Below are 24,516 nucleotides of genomic sequence, written 5' to 3' on the forward strand. Positions count from 1 at the left end.
ACTTATTTCTGTATGTTTTGATGAAATGTATCCAGTACTTTTGAGTATTTATTCTTGAGTTATAAGAGTTAGAATTTATATTGATTACAATGAAACTTACAGATAAATTTAGGAAAAAACAACATCTAAAAAATCAAGTCCTCCAGTACATGACTATGGTATCTCTCCACTTAATTTTTCGCAGCATTATTATGTTTTAAGTAAAGAAGGTATGCATATCTTTTGTTATATTTATTACTAAGCATTTTGGTTTTTATTTTTAATGTGTACCATTACTATAAAGACTTTTTTTAAAATATTTATTTACTCTGAAAATCAGAGTTACAAAGAAGAGGAAAGGACAGGGATTCCCTTTTCCACTGGTTCACACCCCAGATGGCTGCAATGGCCAGCACTGGGCCAGGTAGAAGGTAGGAGGCAGGAGCCCCATCCAGGTCTCCCACATGGGCGGCAGGGGCCCAAACACTTGATCCGTCTTCCACTGCTTTTCCCAGGCCATTAGCAGGAAACTGGATAGGAAGTAGACTAGCCAAAGCATGAACCAATGCCCAAATGGGATGCCAGCATCTCAAGTGGTGGCCTTACCTGCTATGCCACAATGCCAGCTCCAAAATTTGGATTTTTTAACCTCATTCTCTGGTTGTTTTGGTTTTGTTGCTGCTACTATGTAAGCAAAAACTTATTTTTAAACTATTAACCATGCATTTTACAACTTTACTTAATCCTCTTATTCTGGTAGCTGTTTTGTGGTCAGCCTATCTATAAAAACAAACTATTTTACTTCTTTCCCATCTTTATACTTTTTATTTCTTTTCCTTCCCTATTGCAACGCCTAAACAGTGTGAGTAGTAAAACTGTACGTCCCCAATCTTAGTCCCAATCTTAGTCCCTCTCATAAGAATTGTATGCAGTATTGCACCACAAGATATGACATTAACTATAGATTCTCTAAGAGGAATAATTTAAGGTGCAGCAGTTAATATCCCAATTAAACTTATGGCTCCCACAAGAAACTCAGAGGGCAAGAGGAAGGTTCCTCAAAGAGTGATATTCCCAAACTGAGCCACTCCTAAAGTACACCTACACCACTTCCCAAGTACTCACATTTCAGACAGCCTTAACCTAAGATCCTAAAATCAATCAGGGGCTGGAGATAAGAATACCAGATAATTCTTATCAGGAAGCATACATTCAAACTTGGACTATCAGAAACTCACAAACTGAACAGCTAGCTGCTCTGGATAGCTAAGAGTGCACAGCACAGTATAAAAGAGCACTTTAAAACTTGATAACATTACCAACTAAGGAAGTTCCTTTATATCTCTCTCCCTCTGGCAGTTTTTCTTTCCTAGCAAAACATAAATAAGAATAGGACTTTTGAGAGAATGAAATGAAATACATACATAATGTTCTCAAAGACAATGCCTGGCCCATAATGAGTGCTCAATAATTACTTTAATTGCATTTGATGCTAGAAACATTTTTTGAGTGGCACAAGGTGACAGTGAAATTGTAAGGAAAGAAGTGTAATAGCATACTACTAAGCTCAGAGCCCAATTTTGACATAGTATATAACATAAATACTAAGCTGGTTTCAAAAGATGAATAACAGAAAAAAATTACAGTTACAGAATAGAATGTAAACATTATTAAATTTCACAAAATAAAACTGCAAGGCTAGGAAATGGAATTAGAGAAAATAGGAAGGAAAAATAATGTGGAGTTAAAAATAGACTAAAAATAAAGTTTACAGTTGGAGTCATATAGTCAGAGCAGAAATGGAATAGTATGATTATAAATACAGAGACTTCTTCCTGCTTGGGAACAGTATTATACATACTGTTTGAAATTTAATATTGACAGAGATCCAATTCAAATAGGTTATTTAGAAATTTAAGGGTATTCGCTATAAAAATGAGCTGCTGAACTGCCAACCCACCAGCCTTACAGAATCTGATGAAATCTATTGCACTTCTAAGAAAACCACTCACATAATAAAAGTTTGCACTTGCTTTTAGTAGAACTGATGAATTAAACTGATGATAAATCAAGAGCTGATTGTTTGAGACCAATAAAATTGACAAAACTTCTGCAAAGCCTCACCAAGAAAAAGAAATGAGACAAAAATATATAGCATTCCCATTGTTATACAAAACATATTATAATGGCTCCTTTCTTAAAATTAAATTTACTGAACTTCCCTATACCCCTAAATCCACAATTCGCTCAGTTCCTCTTTATGAAACTCCCAAGAAGAACCATTTATACTCACATTGTCCCTACTTCCCAATCTCTTCTCAATTTCATTTGAACTACTAAAATCAGGCCTTTCTCATTCTACCCCATGGAAAACACAGCAAATGGCAAATTTTCAGTATTCATCTTACACAGCATCCCATTCAGTAGGTTAATCATTTCCTCCCTGAAACTTTTTCTTCCCTTGGTTGCCAGGCTATTACAATCTTTTGATTTCCCACCCACCATACTGGTGACCACTTATCAGTTTTCCTTGGAGAATCGGCCTCCACTTTCTACTCAGTAAGTGCTAGAAAGCCCAGGGCTGAGTCCCAGATCACTTTTCATCTTTGTGCACACTCCCTAGGAGAATTCATCTGGACTCACATGGGGAACGTGGTAACTCATGGACCTGCTAAACACTCTTGTATTTATATCTGGTCTAATTTCAACTTCTCTCAAACTTCTTACTCTCATAGCCAACTGTTTACTCAAATCACTATCTCTAAGTCTAACACACATCTCAAATTAAAATGTCCAGAAATCTTGGTTGCCATCCACCACCACCATGCCTTAGCAGAGTATCTATCAAAATGTTAATAATGATTACATCCAGATAATTTTTATTTTTTGTTTGTTTCTGCATTCAAATCCTTAACCATAAACACATATTACTTTATAATCAGAAAGATATTGTTTACCTTCATTAAAAAAATGCAGTTCAAATTTATTTCAATTGTTTTGAAGCCTCCCAAAGAATGCAAATGCCTTTTCTTCCTTTATAATGGGCATTTCCTGCAGTTACCAGTACATGCTGATTTGACAGATGCAGAAAATTCATGGGCAACTCTTAAGACACAACAACCTCCATTGCTATCTTCAAAGTAATTATTAAAAATAAATCTTTTAAGAAACTAAAAAAGACTATACGATGTGGAAAAACAAGGTAAATGCTTCAGGAAAGTAATAAGAAAAGACCCATCAAATCAGGTATAGCCATATGAACGTGGGCAAATGCACATTTGTGAAACTGGAGTGGACAACAAACATCAGTTAGGTAGCTTCCACACTATTTGTCTCAAAAAGCCATTGAAAGGCATGAAGTTCTAAACAAACACATTATTAGAGACAAAAGGAAATAGTTTCAGGTTATTTTAACCAGCAGCACAGGGATATAATTAAGACCTATTGATATCATCAATTGTGTGATCTTTAGGTTACACAAATTACCACTTAAGGTTGCCAATCATGAAAATAACATCAGCACTTAAAGGACTGAATGGTTTAGTGCATTTAATAGCACAGTGCTTAACACACCAGACAATTCATATTTTATCATTATTGCCATGATGCACATGATCAAAAAGAAAACCATATACTTGAAAAGGCTTAAAAACTCAAGAATTGAGCCGCGGAACAGTGGCGCAGTGGGTTGATCCTCCACCTGTGGCACTGGCATCCCATATGGGCGCCAGTTCTAGTCCCAGCTGCTCCTCTTCCAATCCAGCTCTCTGCTGTGACCTAGGAAAGTAGTAGAGGATGGCCCAAGTCCTTGGGCCCTTGCACCCACATAGGAGACCACGAAGAAGCACCTGGCTCCTGGCTTCGGATCAGTGCAGCTCCAGCTGTTGCAGCCATTTGTGGAGTGAACCAACAGAAGGAGGACCTTTCTCTCTGCCTTTCCCTCTCACTGTCTGTAACTCTGCCTCTCAAATAAATAAATAAAATCTTAAAAAAAAAAAAAAAAAAAAACTCAAGAATTGCCTCAAAAGGCAGATTCCTGAACTCTTAACAATAAAAATTTGCTAAGCCAAATAAGTATCTCAACAAAGAAAAAATATTAAAACTCTACAAGTCTGTCCAAGATAATTACTAGTTTCACAAGACTAAAGAATTTCTAATTAAGAGATCATATTCATCTAGGATGACTGGTTTCTCTGTAGAAAAGGAAATTTGAGACCACAGAGAGTGTAACAAAGGATGAAAAGGTCTCTACCCTCCTCCCCCATATTATATTTAAATTCAAGTTATCTTATCACTTGATGTAAATGGTATTTGAGGGAGTGAACAGGAGAAGTGAGGAAGAAAAGAACAAGGTATATAGGGAAAGTATCCTGAGTGCGATGAGAATGAACAATGTTAAATGAGCATTTACAGATAGAAAACTTTTCCCCTATTACTCGATATTTTGTGAATTACTTTTTAAAGAACACTTGTTGGATTACATAACCCATCTCTTATGCCATTCCAAAGAATCTGACACTAACCTGTGCTAAACTTAGTCTACATTTCTACTCACTACATGTGCAAAACTCAGGAAGGAAAGAAGACTGGTATTTCACGAAAAGCTGGGTTTTTTTGTTTGTTTGTTTTTGTTTTTTTTTTTTTGACAGGCAGAGTGGACAGTGAGAGAGAGACAGAGAGAAAGGTCTTCCTTTTACCATTGGTTCACCCTCCAATAGCTGCTGCGGCTGGCGCATCACGCTGATCCGATGGCAGGAGCCAGGTGCTTCCTCCTGGTCTCCCATGCGGGTGCAGGACCCAAGGACTTGGGCCATCCTCCACTGCCCTCCCGGGCCATAGCAGAGAACTGGACTGGAAGAGGGGCAACTGGGACAGAATCCGGCACCCCGACCGGGACTAGAACCCGGTGTGCCAGCGCCACAGGCAGAGGATTACCCTATTGAGCCAAGACGCCGGCCAAAAAGCTGCTTTCAATACCAAGTATTCAGTGTCTGTGTCCTCCACTCAATGAAATATTAAAGTCTTCATACGTCAATTTGTTTTCAAACTGTAAAAATTATAACCATGTCCAAATTATTTCCAAATTCTGAGGTGAAGACTTAAAATTACTTCAAGGTCAGAAGGACCCTCAGTAGATTCAAGAGTTGACACATACAAAATGAAAAGTAACTGAAAAAGAAAAAAAAAAAAAAACAGCAAAACAACAATATAAAGTGTCACTCAAATTCTCAACCACTCCTTATACACCAACTCATAACAAAAAAAAGGAATTAACAATCAATTAAATAAGGCAGCATTACACCAGAACAATTAGTATATCATACGAATCAGAGATTTGAAAGTCTTTAAGTCAAATAGAAGTACTACACTGAAACACTTTATTTTAAAATAACCCAACCCATTAATCCCTAACCAGCTACCACAGGACTATAGTATCTCAGCATATACTGTTAAAACTAAAAACTATTTCTTTTATTATTTACATTAAGTTGGGAGTCAAAACAATCATCTCCAAAATAGGGATCTCAAAGCTATGAATTTTCCATCAGAGCCTCCAAGAACTACTTTTCATTATATGATAATCATAATGTAGTGAAAAATCATTTGGGGTCCATAAATACAGCTAAAATATATCTCAGTACAGACAGTATTTGAGGAACAACTGAATAGGTAAATACAATTACATTTTATGATAGACAAAAACTATTTCATAGTACTATGAGCCTTTCTAAATTATATTCAAAAAACTGTCTACATAAAAAAACCTGATTATAGGGTCGTGAATATTTTCACCATAAACAAATGTTAAATGCTTAAAGAAAAATAGGTATATACCCTAATTAAATATCATATTATGTATCTATCAAAACATCACAATACACCATAAAACACACACATTTTTATGTGTCAAAAAATTGAAATAAAAAAAGTAAAACAACTTCAGGAGCCTACTCTGAACATATCACATCCTCTTACTCTCAAATAGGAACAATAATGAACAATTAATTTCTACTGTGTTGATGAATACCTAAAATGTTTATATATTTATGTATTTATTTGCATATCACAAAGCATCAAAAAATAGAATTAAGAAGGAAAAAGAATGGAATGAAACATGAGGTCTGGCATTGTGACATAGCAGGTGGAGCCACCAATATCCAGCTCCCTGCTGGTAGCCTGGGAAAAGCCTTCAAGGATGGCTCAAGTGTTTGGGCCCTTTGCCATCCATGTGGGAGACCCAGATGGGAGTTCTAGGCTACTGGCTTTGGCCTGTCCCAGTCCTAGCCATTGCAGGCATCCACAGGATAAAACAGCAGATAGAAAATCTCTCTCTGTCTCTCCCTCTCCCTGTGGCTTATTTTCAAATAAATAAATCTTAAAAAAAAGAATGAAAAGGGGCAATGTTGTAGCATAGGTTAAGCCTCTGCTTGAGACACACCATAAGGGTGCCAGCTCAAGACTTGACTACTCCATTGGGAAAGCAACGGAAGATGTCCCAAGTCCTTGGGTCCCTGAGCCCAGGTGAGAGAGCCAGAAGAAGCTCCAGGCTGTTGGCCCCGGCCATTGTGGCAATTTGGGGAGTGAACCAGCAGAAGAAGGACCTTTCTCTCTCTCTCTGTCTTTCAAATAAATAAAAAATAAGTCTTTAAAAAAGAAAAAAGAATGAAACATAAAAGTGCTTTGCATAGTGACCAATTATAATGTACTTCAAAATTGCAAAGAGAATTTTAAACATTCTCACCATCAACGATATGTAGGAGAGCAAATGGATATGCTAATTACCTTGATTTATTCTTTCTACAATATAACCACATCAAAACATCACGTTCCCCATAAATATATCCAATTATTTGTTAGCTATTTTTTTTTGTTTTGTTTTTGTTTTTGTTTTTTTGTTTTTGACAGGCAGAGTGGATAGTGAGAGAGAGACAGAGAGAAAGGTCTTCCTTTTGCCGTTGGTTCACCCTCCAATGGCCGCTGCGGTAGCGCGCTGCGGCCGGCCCACCGCGCTGATCCGATGGCAGGAGCTATTTTAAGTGCTTTGAACGATTAAAGAGTGCTACAATTAACACCATATAAACTTAAAATGGCATTATTCTTGAAGTCTGAAAAGAATGAGGAAAACTAACCACAGGACAGCTTTCCCTTCTAGAAAGGGAATGAGTATGCACAGGGATGGATGTTTCTGTTTGTATTATTCTTTTAATTTGGGGAATCCTAGGGCTGCATAAAGCCAAGGAATTAACCATTTTAATTTGAGCCAGGCTAGCCTCATCACTCAATAAGAGCCATGGATATCACAGGCGTCATGCTCTTTAGATTAAGAGGGAAAGAGATCCTCTTTATAAAAAACAGAGGTTCTCCTTCCCCTGAATGCAGTAAGAGAATGATCAAGAAGTTTAGAACTCTTGAGAATACCGAAAGAAATACATTCCTTCCATGAATTTTTTTTTTTGGCAGAATAGGCATTTTCAGTTTTAAATAATTTTAAAACATTTATTGGATCTGATTGTAAATATTATTTCTTTATCACAGTAGGAAATACGACACAGAAAAAGTCACCTAAAACTCCAAATTCAAAATAACCACATTTTATCTATTCAGAAGTGTGTGCCTGTAGATTGTGGTGTACAAGAATGACACTGTTGATTATCTAAAACCACTCACCCCCTCACTTTCTAAGCAAATCCTGAATGCACTCAAACATCTGCTTTATCTGGGGCTACATACTTATTAGGAGCAGACCCCAGTTCTAACCCAAGACAACTCATGATTCATCTAAGCCAACCATGGTGGTCCCATTTCCCTTGATACTGACTGATTTTGGTATAGGCTTAAGTGGAACATTGACTCACAAATAGAAGAGGGACAAGGTAGCCTCTACTATGAGATTTCTGTTCTCAGTGATAAACAAATCCTGATGGAGGGGGAGGGAGAAAGGGCCCAAACAATCCATTGATAGGATTTATTATTATTATTATTATTATCATTATTATTATTTGAAAGACGGAGGGAGCAAAGGTGGGAGGGAGAGATCTTCTATCCACTGGTTCATTCTCCAAATTCTCACAATAGTCAGGACTGGGTTAGGCAAAAACCAAGAGCTCTGGAATCCATACCAGGTCTCCTTCCCCTTGCAGCAAGGACCCACACACTTGAGCCATCATCTGCTGCTTCCCAGGGTGCACATCAGCAGGAAGCTGGATCAGAAGCTGAACCAGAACTCAAACCCATGAGCTCCAATATAGGATGAAGGCATGTTAACATCTATGCCAAACCCTCAGCCCCACCGACAAGAGTTTTAAATAGGCACACACACATCCACAGCCTTCTTGATCCAACCTTCCCCTACTAAAATCTATTTCTTTCTAATCTACTCTTCTTCATGGCTAACCTTCTCAAAAGAATTATTAATAAAAATTGTTTTCTCCATTAAATTATGCATTCATTAACATTACTAATGCTTTCATGATTCTCCAAAATTTATGCTTCTCAAAGTCTGTTGACGCTATTACAGCAATTAATACTTGCTGTTGTAATGGTTTGCTCGTCTGTTAGACTGTAACTTTTGAAAAGTTCCATATTGCTAATATATAGAAAAGTTTCTGGCAAAGAAAGGCATAAATATTAGTTTGGTAAGTTAAATGTAAACTGAATACCTAACATAGGAATGTTACAAATGTTGAAATGAATTTAGCAACCATATCTCCAAATAACAAAAGTTGAATGAGTGCTTGTATGTGAGGTTGAAAGAGGAGCTACATGCACAGGAAGGTTAAGAGAACAAAGTGTCTTGAAACTTAGGAATGCCATTACTGTTTTCCCTAATTGTGTTCCAAGTTACCTCAATAAAAGATGGGAGAGCACCTGAGAAACGATCTGGGCTCCTAGGCTACTAATCATCAAAGCTACCAACCTAATCCAGAGAGAAGAAGGTGTCCTGGAACAGACAAACTAGGCAAATGAGGTGTGACACCCTCACAGCAAATAGCTTTCATAATAAATCCAAACAAATATTCCTAAAGCTTGATTAGTACTTACGATACTCCTGCAACACAGAGAAAATTTTGAGGGAAAAGTTTACAGTAGCCAAGACTTATTCACACATGGCATTTCCTTTGATTTCTCTGGATGACACCTGGGACTAAAAGCATGTCAGTAAAGAACTCCATTCAGATCCCAGCAAAATGCTTTTCTACTTCAAAATATTTTACTAATATGAAAAAAAAAATTGAAAGAGCCAATGCTTTTTTCCTTACTTCTCTTAATTTAAATGATGACTTCTATTTAGGGGAAAACCTAAGCAATGCTAAAGATATTGCTCGGAAAACCACAGTAAAAGGAGGGGCATCGGCTGCTTTGGAAATGAAGAGGCTTGATAACCACTTCACATTTTCAAAAACAGTATTAACATATTAAATTGTTGAACTTGCCGAAAAACACTTACTCTGACATTATAACATAATAATTACATTCTAATAAATTTGGTAAACTAATAAATTTTTATACATGTTATAGCAAACTCTGATGGATGAGTAATTCTGTACTGATTTAGATGATTTCCAAAAGATGATGGCACACTTTGGAGAGGGAACACAGCATTAATTATGTGAAGATACAAGCAAGTAACATAGCCCTGAAGAGTTCACCTTTGTAAGCCAAAAACACCCTCTGACATGGAATCCTAGAGGGAAACAATTTGTCAACAGAGGTTAGTGGAAAAAAGGTGGCAGAGACGGAGAAAAGGAACCTTTCCCTTACTAAATATTATTTAATTTATAGCCTTGAAGTTATTGCTAATGTCCAATCTATAGAGGAATTTTTAAAACTGACACTACTATCTCTAAAACACTTTTTAGTGTAATTCCAGTTTGAGGAATGAGGAAGTAGAATGTAACTGTCCATTATGATTCTAATTCAATTTTACAGAAAAAAAAAAAAAGGTGAAAATAAGAGCCAGAATTGTGGTACAGTAGGTTAAATGGCCACCTGTGACCTGGGCTGTGACATCAGTTCCCTGCTAATGTGCCTAGGAAAGCAGGCAGTGGAGAATGACCCAAATGCACGGGCACCCACCACACTTGTGGGAGACCACACTTGTGGGAGACCCAGATGGAATTCTCAGTTCTTGGGTTCAGACTGGCCCAGCCCTAGCAGCCATTGTGGCCTTCAGGAGTAAACTGCCCCATGGAAGATTGTCTCTCTATATTTCTCTCTCTCTCTCTCTCTCTCTCTCACTCACTCACTTTCTGTCTTTCCTGTCACTCTGCCTTTCAAATAAATAAAATGAAAACAACCTTATAAATAACCTTATCAAACAGAGGCTGGAATCAATTTTATTACGAAAGTATTCTTTTAAACAATGAGTTTCCTAAGGCAGTAATAAAATTATTTGAATTTACTTTTAAAAGAACATGATTTGCACACAGCTTCAGTAGCATTCAGGTAACAATTTATAAATTATGCCAGTACTTAGAAAGGAACTAGCAGCTAGCCAACTTCACGGCATGTCCACTATAATCACACAGCAGGCATTAACAACCAAGACCCTGGCAATCACTATTTCTTTGTTTTTTCTTTTTTATTTGCTTTAGGGTAACATTTATTTTAATATTTTCTAAAATGCTCTGATCCTAAATAAAGGATCTATTCTAGAGATATGAAAATATTGAAAGAAAGGTATTAGATACATAAGATGCCTAATATCTACACAATGCAAATTGTATTTTACTCGATTCTATCAATGACAGATAAAATTAAGTCACAAGTTTTCTATCTCAGAAGATGAACTAGAAGAATGATTTAAATCCAGCTTCTTCCACAATAATCACACCAATGATTAAAAATAGAAAGTCAAAATCTAAATAATCAAAAGAATTTGAATTGGGCACACACTTAAATAACTTAAGGAGTACAATACACAATGTTCTCTCCTTATTGCCACTAAAAGTTTCCAAGTTTCAAAATCATAGAACTATAATGAGCTCATACTATACTACTTAGCGCAGGAACAGACAGTATACTAAACAAATACAGCCAAGGCATATTCAGTCTGCCACAAGAGGTGAAATAGGAAGACACAGTTAGTTCTTCACCAGCAAAAAACTTACACTTTATTTAAAAGGATACTCAAAATGTTTGACACACTTTTCAGAATTACTAATAGGTGCAAGAAGCTTTATGACAAACATATCCACTTATTCATATCCATATCATGGATAATTTTTCTATATTAGCATCAGCATGTCATCTAAAGAAAACACAATACTTAAATAAAGCAACTTCAGGAAAATGTGAATCTACACGTTCCCAACAAACTGGATGGGGCACAGGAATAAGAATTTTGAAATAAGTTCCGTCCTGGTATTAATAGGCAAGGAGGGAGTAGACAGGTTACTAAATCTGCCAGGCCACAATGTTCTCAACGATAATGTTGGAGACTAGATAAAAAATGACAAGTGTTTTTATTTTTTCAAAAACCAATTTCAATAACTGGCAGTGACCACCTTTAAAGCATTCTGCTGAGACTCTTAAGATTCCTTTAAGTAAAAAGCTAGGTACTGAGTTCCTTGTCCTCTGAAGTTGGGTGTGTGTGAGATGGTGCTACTGACAGTGTTTGTTCACATGAGTTGTTTTTCCAGTAGCAGTGTCCTGCCTTTCCCTTAGTGTCACTTGTGATCAACTGTTACAATTCAGTTTTTAAATACTACAAAATATGGCTATGTAACTAAGCCATTCCTTGACTCTGGACAACAGATAATTAATACCTAATCTTGATGTTTAATGTATAGCCAGCACTGTTATAACCACTTAAGCCATATTAACACATTTAATTCACACAGTGAGCTCTATGACTTAGATTCAACTATCAAAATCCTCATTTTACAGGAGAGAACAATGCATTAGTTACTAGGTGGAATAGCTTGCCCAAGGCTTCAAAGGGGATGACACAGTCAGAACTTGACTTTAAGCAGTCTGGCTCTGCAGTACCTACTTTTAACCACTCTGCTTTCTGCTTTTCTTGTTAACTATACTGTGATCACACCAGGACATCAGCTTTATTAATGTTATACACTGAGGATGTCCTAAGTCCAGGTGTCATATGTAAGTCAATATTTTATCAGCAATCCTGAAATGCTTCCTTTCTCCAAGGGGTTTAGTTTCTGGTAGAAAGTACTCAAATTATCCCTAACCTGAACATGAGCAGATGATCTTATTTGACATTTTTTTAAATCAAAATAATCTCAAAAATTATCCTCAAGAGTTACAGGTTTTAGGGTTAAAACAATTCTCCTATTAACAGAACATCAGAAAACAGAAGATAGCAGGCAATTACTAAAACATAGGTCTTGGAAAGATCAGCAGCATTGTGAAGAGAATCTCTGACAACTGGCCATTTTAAAGGGTTCTGCATCTGTTATTCTGCATATCAATTCTCTCAGTACAGAGTACTGAAAGCATATGGCATCTGAGATTATACTGAATGATAAATACTAACCTCTAACCAGCCCTCCACACTCATAAGATACAGATTTTCTGATTAATGCCACTTCCCAAGGGATTTCCTGAATCATTAAAGAGGACATAAGTTTCCCCTATCTCCCCCTGCCCAGAAGCAGACTTCAAGAAATAACACAAGAGCCAGTGTTGCCATGTGATGGGTTAAATTGTGGTCTGCAGTTCCGGTATTCCATGTGGGCACAGTTCAAGTCCTGGCTGTTCCACTTCAGATCTAGCTCCCTGCGAATGAGCCTGAGAAAGCAACGAACAAGGTCCAAGTTTTTGGGTCCCTGCATCCATAAAGGAGACAGGGAAGAAGCTCCAGGCTTCGGCCTGGCCCAGTTCCGGCCATTGCGGCCATTTGGAGAGTGAACCAGGGAATGCAAGATCTCTCTTCTCCTTCTCTCCCTTCCTCCCTGTCTGCCTCTCTGTAACTCTGCCTTTCAAATAAATAATCACAGGACATGGTTAACTCTTAAAAGATTTGTTCTATAAACATTGCACTCCAATGTATACATTATCAAGTGTTCTCATTAATCTTTTTACACATCACTACACTTCAGATCACATACAGAGATCAAACAAATCATTAAGTTTGTCTTCAAATCGATAATTCCATTTTTCAAACGTAACTGTTTTTTTTTTTTCTATTTCCATCACTAACTTCAAGAATGTAATAAGAAATTCATACTCGAGGGAAAAAGTGGTATCATTGTTTTTACAATTCTATCTACAAAGCACACTGAATCTCTTAAAAACTAATTAAAAATTAAAACAAAAGAAAACGTAATTTGAAGGCAAATTAACAGCTATGCTGACTGCTAAATAAAAAAATTTTCATGTGTCAAAAAAAATTACACTCAAGCTTCTAATTTTAAAGCACGATATAAAAGTAACAGAATCACATTGATAAAAATTGCCCTTAAGAAGAAATCAGAAGTTTAAAAAAAAAGTACAGCTGTTAAAAAAATGTTACTGGCAATGGATAACAAGCATGAGCAGAATGGGGTAGAGCGGATGTATCCTCACTATGTAATACTCAAGTACTGTTAATCTGTACCCTTAATGTCTTCCTTATTTTATAGAAAAGTTTTAAAAAGCGAAGTTTTAATAGCTTCTTCTTAAATTTACCACCTTGCATTCTTCATTAGAGACCCTAAAAAATGTAATTTCTAATCTTCTCTAGTCCCAAATTTAAACAAAATTAATTTTTCCTAATACAAAATGTTTTAAATGAAAACTACCTACTATAAGAATTCATCATTCTTTTGACAATAGGTTAAGAACCAAACCCTCACCTCCATATTTCTCTTTCCTAAACTTTGTCCACATTGAGGAAGTTATGCTTGGGTTATGTGGTCACTTTTAAGCAAGAAACAATGACACGAAATGTAAAGACACTAGTACTATCTATCAAGAGAATGAGACATATAAGTATGACCTGACTTTCATTAGACAACTTTCTAACCTTGACTGTACCAGACATGTTAAATCCACCCACATTCACATTACCCTCCTGACACCAAAAAACTACTCCTGTATTCATGAAAAGCCAAGAGTCAAAAACAAGAAGAAAACTCCCTTTTGTGTTAGCATAAAGAAACTTTTATGAAGAACCAATTAAGTTCGTGTTTTGAAATGTTAAAGACTACACAAGAGGAAATAAAAAACTAAGTACAGTAGGAGCAATAAATATTTGATACAATATTGTTTACTGTTTACCTCTGCCTGCAAATTTCTCCCCCAGTTTTAACTCTCTCCAGTACAAATTCATTCTCAGTCAGATCTCGAAGCTGTTCTTGGTCTAAACACCACAGTGCTACCTGGCCACTTCCTAAGAGTGCTCCTGCACTTCCCCAGCTAATTACATGTATCAGAACAGACAACCACTGAGTCCCCTTCAGCCTTCTGAAGCAATCCCTCTCAGTGCTCCTTGGCCTTTTATAGTGGAGGCATGTGATGAGCCTATCTGCACCAGCTGTTCCTAATTACCTCTCTGGCTCGGGTGAATGACTCAGCAACACAACTTTTTTAAAGAGTCATCCTACCTCATTATCCAACCAACATACTGAACAAAGGTAAACCGCTTGACAGAACCTTATGTTAACAACAAAACAAGATGCAGTCACTACCCCAAAGCCACCCTACTCCAAGATGACTCACAGCAGCCTTTTTTCCTAGGTTTCCTTAAGATGTCCAATGGCAGAAGTGACAAGTGCCTTCAAACCCAGCCCAGCCCAGCCCAGCCCAGCCCTTGCACCACTACCCTGAGATCAGGAAGAAGCAAGCTGACAGCTCTTCCCATTTCTTTGCTCGGCCATGTGAAACGTTCAAATGCTCTGCCTCCCTAGAATTTCCACCTTTGATCTTTCTAAACAGCCTCAAATGCAAACCCTGTGGAATGTAATAAGCGTCCACTAGAGGAACAAAGACCTAGTAGTGGCATCCTCCATGGGTAACAGTTCCAACACAGATATAAATTCTCCGAACTATCAACATCCTACAGTCTTTGTTCCTCCAAAGATGACATGGTAGCTTGATTTTCCCACACACGCTGCTACACAATTACTACTACACTTTACCTTGAATCCGCACAAGTTGAACGCAGAAAGAGGGCTCATGGCACAAACGCATGCCGCACAATTCTATTCAATGACATGAGCCTGCCTGGTGAGAGAGAAAGCCACGGCGTTCGCGATGCATTACAGGAGCACAAAGCTGGTGTCTACAATCAACACCCACTCTCACCATGTTGTGAGAGTCCCCATTACGACGAGCGGGCAAAACGCCAACAATGGGAGCCCCGAGACCTCCAATCCCCAAAACCAGTTTCTCCAGACGCAGGTTAGACCAGGTGATCTTCCCGCTCTGGCCACCGTTCGGCCTTTCCGACGCGATGACCCGCGCGACCCACACCCGCCCGGCTCGGGGGACGCTGCGGAGGCGCTGGGAGTGGGCAGAGGGCAGGACCGGGCCCGGGCCGTGAGGGCGGTGCTGATGTGTCACAGCCAGGGCGGGCCGCGGGCTGGGGCGCCGGGTGGGCTCCGGCCCGGGGGCCGAGGGGCAGGGGAGGGGCAGCAGGCGCCCGCCCGGGGGTAAAGAACAGCGCGCGCCGGTAAACAACGGCGCTGGCCGCCTCAAGAGCCACGGGCACCCACGGACGCCCCTTCCGGTGGACGCGGCCACTTCCAGGAACGGGGCCGCAGCCGCTCCCCGCCCCGGGACCCACAACCACCACCAGAAAACAGCCGCCGGAGGCCGCCTCGGCGCCGCCCCTCACAGGCCCAGGCCGCGACCCCGCGCGCCACCGCGCCGACCCTCCCGGGGAAGGGCGAGCAGGTCGGCCAAGCCACTCACCGGAGCCGAAGCGCGGCGCGGCCCGTCTGACGGCAGCGAGCGAGGCAGGCGGGTGGCGCGGGCAGCGGTCAGGTGACTCACTCCCTCCGCGCGGCCGGTTGCCCCGTCTGCTCCCGTACCGTCCCCTCCCCTCTCCTCAGCTCGGAAGCCGCGGCTGCAGCCGCGCCGAGGCTCCCAAACCCCGCCCGCCTGGCCTCGCGAGGCCCCGCCCCGCCCCGCCGAAGCCCCGCCCCTCCCGCCAGCCCTCGCGAGGCACGCCCTCCTCGTGAGGCCACGCCCACCGCGCCTAAGTCCCGCCCGCACTTGGAGCCCCGCCCTGCGGCTCGTGAGGCCTGGGCCGGGGACCCGGGGAGCCGTGGGTTAGGAAAGCCTGCTCTGGGAGCCCCAGGGAGGGCTGGGCCGGCCTAGGAGAGGCAGCGGCGCGGGTCCCCCACCTTCGCGTGCCCAGCCCCGTACGAGGACCACTCCTTTCCTGAGGGCAGACGGGAAAGGGGCGGCCCCCTCAGCCCCTCAGCCCGAGGGTTGTCCGGACGCCCGGATGCCTTCACGGCGCCGGGTGCTCCGGGTTCCCGCGCCCTGCGGGAGTGAGAGCGGGCGCCGGCCCCACGGCCCTCCCCAGAGCCGCCCAGGGGCCGTGGCTGAGGAAGCCCTCGGGGTGGCAGGCGCCCAGATTGGCCAGGTGTGGGATCCTGCCGATCGGGAAGAAGCAAGTACATCCGGGATATTGTAGAAGGCGTCTGGCAGCCCTGGCTCGAATGAGAACAAGGGCATCCGCTAACAGGTGTTCCCTTTTCACCACGACTGCCAGGAAACTTCCAGCCAGGTTCGGTGCCAGCGGTGTCCTCCGGCCCGGCTGGAGCTCTGGTTGCGCTTTCATCCCTTGGTGCTTATTGTGGTGTGTATCCAATTGTCACCTTTAAAATTATGTTCCCAAGCCATTTAACACCTCTGGAGTTGAAAGCCTGGGCCCTGCAGAGCGCACATGGCAAAGCTTATCCATGTCGGAAGAGAGGGGATTGTGCCAGCCAACTCCATAATAGAGTTCCTGGAGAGATGGCACCGAACCGGAGGCCTGCAGCCCTCGAAGGATCTGTCTGAAGGGATTTTGTTGTTAGCTTTTCAGTTCTAATGGAGAAGGAGAGATGGGGAAACTTGGTGGCTCAACTGGCAGCAGCTCCAGAGAGCGTGGACTTATTTCTTGAATTCACTAAGACAGCCCTGGAGCAACATGGCAGAAAAAAAAAAGTTACCACGATAATGAATTCATGTATTATTATTAACAAAACTGCATTTGTGTACCCACAGTCTGCAGGGCTTAGGGACATTCACATTATATTCGAAATACATGATAAAATGACAGTGAAATTGAATGGGAGTATAAATGGTAAAATGATACACTATGGCTTGGATATCAGGGAGAGATTTCCAGAAGAGAAACATTTGTGTTGTGTCTTTTTTTTTTTTTTTTTTTTTTTGACAGGCAGAGTGGACAGTGAGAGAGAGAGAGAGACAGAGAGAAAGATCTTCCTTTTGCCGTTGGTTCACCCTCCAATGGCCACCATGGCTGGCGCCCTGCGGCCGGCACACCGCACTGATCCAAAGCCAGGAGCCAGGTGCTTCTCCTGGTCTCCCAAGGGGTGCAGGGCCCAAGCACTTGGCCCATTCTCCACTGCACTCCCTGGCCACAGCAGAGAGCTGGCCTGGAAGAGGGGCAACCAGGACAGAATTCGGCGCCCCGACCGGGACTAGAACCCGGTGTGCCGGCACCGCTAGGCGGAGGATTAGCCTATTGAGCCGCGGCACCGGCCCTGTGTTGTGTCTTAATGGTCATGCGTAAGACCCAGCTGTCCAGGGAGGAGGCAGATGGCATTCCAGGCTACCTGAGTTCATCGTAGCTGTGCAGATAGTTAACAAGAAATAAGGAAAGGACAGCTGGAAGTAGACTATGAAAGAAGGATTGGGGTTCTTATAAATCATGTGAGGGTTTTTGAGGCTTCACTTTCCTTCCACGTTGAGCCAGTGTAACTACATTCTGCCTCCCACACCTGTGCAGTTTCTTCAACAAGGAACACACCCTCCTCTTTGGGAGGGCCTCTTATTTCCATAGTGGTCATACAAATGAATACCAAGATTTTGACACTATCAAGGCAACTAGGAATGACTCTCAAACTGCTGCTTAAGAATATCTGGGTGCTCACTAAAATGCAGCTTCCTGGGCCCTGCCTCAAAGATCCTGCTATCATAGGTCTGGATGGTACCCAAGGCATCTTTCTAGAAATCATTTTTATTTGTTTATTTGAAAGACAAGAGAGAAACAGATTTCCCATCTGCTGATTCACTTTCCAAATTGTCAGCCACAACTAGGCCTGTACCATGCTGAAGCCAGAGCCTGGAACACAATCCAAGTCTGCCAAGTAAGTGTGAAAGGGACTCAACCACTTGAGCCATCATCCTATGCTACATATTAGCAGGAAGCTAGAATCAGACACCCAGACTCAAACCCAGGCACTCTGATGGATGCATTGTCTTAACTGGGAGGCCAAACACCTGACCAAGACATGCCTTTTTAATACTGATGCTGATGATTTTCAGATCACAATGAAGTACTACTGAGGTAGAGCTTTTGGTATGCAGTAAGAACAGAATGAAAGGTGAAATTGCAGTGTAATAAAACAAAGTCAAAAAAAGTAGGGCTTCATGGCCTGTAACCTGGTTTGGACTTTATCCTGTGGACTAAAGGGAGGGAATAGAGATATTTAAATCATGTGATGTTTTCAAATGCTAATTAAGTATGGAGAAGGAATGAGGGGAGGAGAAACAGATTACAGGTTGAATGAAGGAGCAAATGAATGATGATGTAGTAAACTAGCAGTAAATTATGTGGCAGTTTTTGTTTTCAGTATCCCTTACTCAACAAAACCGTTATAGTTTCTTTTAAAGCCTGTATATTCACAGGCAACTTTACCTTCTGGCTTATGCCTTTGGGACTCCCAGTGTTAGCTTTAACACTGTTAGTTACCAAGCCAACAAAACCTTCAGTAACCCTACCATACTCAGAATCAAGAAAAGAGTTCTGCTTAATTGGACAACTTTTAAACTTAGCCTTAAGGTCTTTTACACCAATTTACATTTATGGAAATATCGTACTAAAATAAATTTTTAAAAATTATCTCATGTTTATAATTGTGCCTCTGCACAATTCCTATGGGGGAAAAAACTTTACAACAATAAGTGATTGTTTTTAATTGGCGTTGATAAGAGTTTGAAACTGGGAAAATGAGCCTGGTGGCACAACATAAAGTCTTGACTGCTGATTCACAGTCATTTGCAATTAGTACTCCTTTGTCACATCGTTTTGTTTTTAGTACATTATTCCTTAGGAGGAATTATCCATAAAATGTGAGTATCACAGCTTATTGATTAAATCTTGACTTATATTGCTCATTGAGTTTGAAAAGTAATGGCAATGTTTTTCTGTTGTGAAGAATGTCGATATTCTACATTGTTCAAAAGAGGGTGTATATGGCATAGTCATTTTTGAAAAATATTATTCCCTTTTCAAATTGTCCTTAACTTACATATTCTCTTTCTAGACATTATGGTGATTTTATTACCAAAATAAAATCTTATCATTAATTCTGAAAACAATTTAAATAAGTCCAAGCCATCAGCTCTAAGCCACAACAAGTCCAGGAATGATTATAATAAACTAGAAATATGCATCATCATTTTCTCCTCCAGTGACAGGTTGCCTTGCCTGGGTATCAAAAATGAGGGAAGCAAACCATATAGATGGATGCCATGTTGACTTTAAGGGACAATAGAGCATAATATTTGGACAATGAATATTATCCTAGAAAAGCTTTGATATGTAGTCATTGTAACCCACGATTCCCCTCTCCTCCCCTTCCTAATCCTGGAAAAGATCTACGCATCCACAATTACTCTGTTCCCATCCCAATTTTGCATTCAACATGAGGTCTAGGATGGATCTATACCCCAAAACCTCCCCAGAATATCATTCATTCCATCTCCATTGCCTTATTTTCTTTGATCATTAAACATTCATCTACTAATTCAGCCAAAGAAATTAAGGGGGAACAAAAAACTATAAACAGCGGAATAGCACCAAGATAGTACCAGCAAAGGTTTTTCCAACTTGAAAAACCCATTTGAATGGTTACCAGAGGCTAGGGAGAATAGGGGCAAGGAGGAATGGGGAAGCATTCATTAATGGGTACTAAGTTGTGATTAAGTAACAGAAATAAGTTCTAGTGTTCTATTGCACAGTAGGTTGACTATAGATAATGATAATATCTGTATATTTCAAAAAAGCTAGAACAGATATTAAATGTTTTTCATACAAAGAAATGATTAATCTTTGCAGAAATATATATGCTTCCCTTGATTTGAACATTGTATAATGTTCAAATTACATGTAGTGAAACATCACACAGTATCTATAAATACATATAAATTTTCTGTTAATTTAAAAAAAAATTTAAGAACTTCCATTTGACACCTCTTCCATCAGAAGTGACTATGGGTTAAAATAGAATCTGTGCATCCAAGTTGGAAATTCTTTGTGGAAAATGAATATATGTCATTAGAAGACAATGAAGACTTCATGGAGCAAGACAGGAAAACACCATTCTGTTTACCTGATAAGTAAAATGAAAGGTAAGGTGAAGGGAATATAGCCTCTGGTTTGATGTCCACAAAGTCTAAGTTCAAAATGAAAGGCAAAAAAACAGAAGAAAGAAAGAAAAATGAAGAAGACAATAGTGGAGCAAAAATTCAGTGATGGGGAAAATCAGTAAAAGAGATACTGTTCAAATTCAGAAATACCAGAATCAATGGCAACTGAGTGGCTCAAATAAGGAGAAATTCTCGTGCTTCTGAAATCCAATAGGAGGCTAGAGTACACTAAACATATCTACACAATTTTTGTTACACTCTCCATCGAGACTGGGAGTTCTTTCTTTCCTTCTTCCTGAATCTGGGCCTTTCACTACAAAAGCAATGCTGAGTCTAGTCTTTCAGAAGACTGGCAGCTTCCACTTCCTCTTTCTTGAAATGATCTCTCTTGGGACAGTCCCTCTCAGAAGAAGCCACCATGCTGTGAGAACTCAATAGCAGAATAGGCAGCCGCCTCAGGCAAGAGCCCTGCCCAGTAGTCAGCATCATATGCCAGGCATGTGATCTTGGGTAGTCTCAGGCCTAGTCAGGTTTGTATCAAAGAACCTTCCAGCTGAGCCCAGTCAACTCTTATATCTGTGAGGTAATAAAATGATTACTTTTTTTAAAATGATTTATTTATTTGAAAGCCAGAGTTACACAGAGAGAGGAGAGGCAGAGAGAGAGAGAGAGAGGTCTTCCATCCACTGGTTCACTCCCCAGTTGGCTGCAATGGCCAGAGCTGCGCCGATCCGAAGCCAGGAGCCAGGAGCTTCTTCTGGGTCTCCCACGTGGGTGCAGGGGCCCAAAGACTTGGACCATCTACTGCTATCCCAGGCCATAGCAGAGAGCTGGATCAGAAGAGGAGCAGCTGGGACTAGAACCAGTACCCATATGGGATGCTGGCGCTTCAGCCCAGGGTGTTAACCCACTGCGCCACATTGCCGGCCCCGTGATTACTGTTTTAAACCATTAAGTTTTGATGTGGTGTTTTATCCAGCAATAGATAAATGAAAAAGAAATTACCTGATGATACAGCATGAAAATGGAGTTAAATTTCTCAGAAGCAACACAAGACTTAGAGCACAGTTCAGGTACATAAATAAAATATTTAAAAGAAACTCATTTTAAACCTATGTCAAGCTCCTAACTTAAAATGAACCTTGAGATTTTTCTCAATTACATTCTTAATGGTATTCCAAATTTTGTCTCACTCAATTATGTATATTTATATAATTTCTATATTTAAACATAGCTTATTCGTATTGAGGCTTAATTCTCCATTGTAATAGTATTGAATAATGGTAGAACCTTTAGCATATGGGACCTAGTGGGAATTAAGTAAGTCATGGAGGCACCACCACTGAAGGCATGGATACTCTCTGGCAGAACTGAGTTAAGTTTTGAGGGACTGGATGACGTACAGCAAGAGTAGGTTTTATAATGAACGACCAGGGACCGGCGCCATGGCTCACTAGGCTAATCCTCTGCCTGCGGCACCAGCATCCCATATGGGCACCGGGTTCTAGTCCCGACTGCTCCTCTTCCAGTCCAGCTCTCTGCTGTGGTCTGGGAAGGCAGTGGAGGATGGCCCAAGTGCTTGGGCACCTGCACCCACGTGGGAGACCAGGAGAAAGCACCTGGCTCCTAGCTTCGGATTGGCGTAGCTCCGGCCACAGCGGCCATTTGGGGGTGAACCAAGGGAGGGAAGACCTTTCTCTCTCTCACTGTCTAACTCTGTCAATAATTAAAAAAAAAAAAAAAAGCAGGACCACCCTATCACCCCAAGTGCTGGCCTCTTTTACATATACCCACTTCCCTTTCTACTTATCTACCATGTTGTGATGCAGCTAGTAGGCCCTGGCCAGATGCCAATGCCATGCTATTTGGACTTTCCAGCAACCAGAATTATTGGCCAAATATATATATATATATATCACCCAGTCCCAGGTGTTTTGTTATAGCAACACAAAATGTACTAAGACAATAATGAAGTAGAGAATTTGCTTTTCTCTCATAAGCTAGTGTTGGACATTGTTATATAGGAAGTGATAAATGCTTAGGAATAGAAAGTGAGATCCTCAAAGATCTTTGGTGTAGCTGACTACTCTGCACCAGATCAGGGAGACAAGAGGAGAGTAGAGCCGGAGCACAAAAGATGACAGAAGAGTACACAAAGGTTGATGTAATCATTTCCCCAAGCCTACAGAAATGTTCCTAAATGTTTGGGGCAAGTAGCTTTGTGGAGCCAGTATATGTTTGTGCTTGGTGCTGAATCAGAGACAGCATGTACAGAACCTTCAGCCACTGTCATGCATCTGCAGAGGACTGAAAAACCCAGCCTGATAGCTCCATTAGACAAATTTATTGATGTTTACACCAAGAATTATAGCCTGCAGCTCTTGATCTTTTATGTTTAAAATTCATGAAAGTATTAACGTCTACTTCATAATATATTTGTTTTGATAAAGTGTTCTTAAATAATAATTTTTAATAAAACTGGCATAACCAGTAGAGAGATTTTAACTCATAGTTTTACTTAGCCCATGCATAAACCTCTGTATTTATCTGTATCATTAATTCTCAATGGGCCCAGTTTTGCCCTCAGGAGATATTAGTATTAAGTGTGTATGTTTGTTGGAAAGCCAAGACACTCTGGAAAAAAAAAAAAAAGAGCTAAATGAAAGATCTCTGTGAGTGAGATCCCAGTGGAAAGAACGGGGCCATCAAAGAAGGAGTTACCTTTCTCTGAAGGGAGGAGAGAACTTCCACTTTGACTATGACCCTGTCGGAATAAGATCGAAGTCGGCGAACCCTAAAGGCTTCCATAGCCTTGGCAACTCATGACTAGAGCCTAGGCAGATTACTGAAGCCATAAACAAGAGTGTCAGATTGTTAAGTCAGCAACAGGAGTCACTGTGTACTTACATCTCATGTGGGATCTGTCCTTAATGTGTTGTCCAATGTGAAGTAATGCTATAACTAGTACTGAAACAGTATTTTTACACTTTGTGTTTCTGTGTGGGTGCAAACTGATGAAATCTTTACTTAGTATATACTGAATCAATCTTCTGTCTATAAAGATAATTGAAAATGAAAAAAAAAACTTGGTTTTAAATTGGAAATTGCAAAGAAAATTAATCAATTTTTTAAAAATATCATGTAGGATCTCTGTCTTTAATGTGCTGTACACTCTTATTTAATGCTGTAACTAGTACTCAAACAGTATTTTTCACTTTGTGTTGCTATGTGGGGGCAAACTGTTGAAATCTTTACTTAATATATACTAAACCGATCTTCTGTATATAAAGAGAATTGAAAATGAATCTTGATGTGAATAGAAGGGGAGAGGGAGCGGGAAAGGGGAGGGTTGCGGGTGGGAGGAAGGTTTTGGGGGTGGGGGGGAAGCCATTGTAATCCATAAGCTGTACTTTGGAAATTTATATTCATTAAATAAGTTTAACAAAAAAATAAAACAACAAAGAGCCCCCCCCCAAAAAAAGTGTGTATGTTTGTGTAAGGGGGAGCTAATGACATCTAATGAATCGAGGCCTGGGTTGTTGCTAAACATCCCATAATGCATAGGACAGTACCCATGGATAAAATACTTCATGAATAAGGACACCTTATTCCCAATTCACAATAAATAATTATGTGGCACAAAGTATCAACAGTTCCAAGCTTAAGATTACCTAAAGATACCCAGCCCCACTATGATAAATGTGTTTTTAATTTAAAAGAAGATGTAAAGGAAAAAAGGAATACTGGAAAGAGAGTTAAATGGAACCAAAAAAGAGGATTAAAAATGTGTATGACAAAACATATACCCTTGGGAAAAATGGGAATACAGATTTATTGCTACCTGGTGATCAAAAAGATGACTCTGACATATCAATAAAGAGCCAACTGGAGATGAACTGGAGTGGCCACAGTGGAAGGAAGAAGTATTGAACTCCTGGAGAAAAGAAACCATGGACACAAGCTGTGTCCCACTACAGCAGC

The 24,516-nt window shown here is 40.4% G+C and overlaps 1 protein-coding gene across 2 annotated transcripts in view; it reads right to left on the bottom strand.

Annotated features, from left to right (window-relative positions):
* BACH1 (BTB domain and CNC homolog 1) overlaps positions 1-15,957 on the bottom strand; it is a 63,280-nt gene extending 47,323 nt beyond the window's left edge. Inside the window, exon 1 of one of the 2 annotated variants that reach the window (XM_062206246.1) lies at positions 15,838-15,957. The gene's annotated coding sequence lies outside the window, so the exon portion shown is untranslated. Of the gene's footprint in view, positions 1-15,062; positions 15,383-15,837 lie in introns of those variants that run through there. The other variant, XM_062206254.1, reaches the window with a different exon arrangement.
* Positions 15,958-24,516: the final 8,559 nt, after the last annotated feature.

The sequence above is a fragment of the Lepus europaeus genome, chromosome 2 (assembly GCF_033115175.1).
Source record: "Lepus europaeus isolate LE1 chromosome 2, mLepTim1.pri, whole genome shotgun sequence".
Classification (NCBI taxonomy): Eukaryota; Metazoa; Chordata; class Mammalia; order Lagomorpha; family Leporidae; genus Lepus; species Lepus europaeus.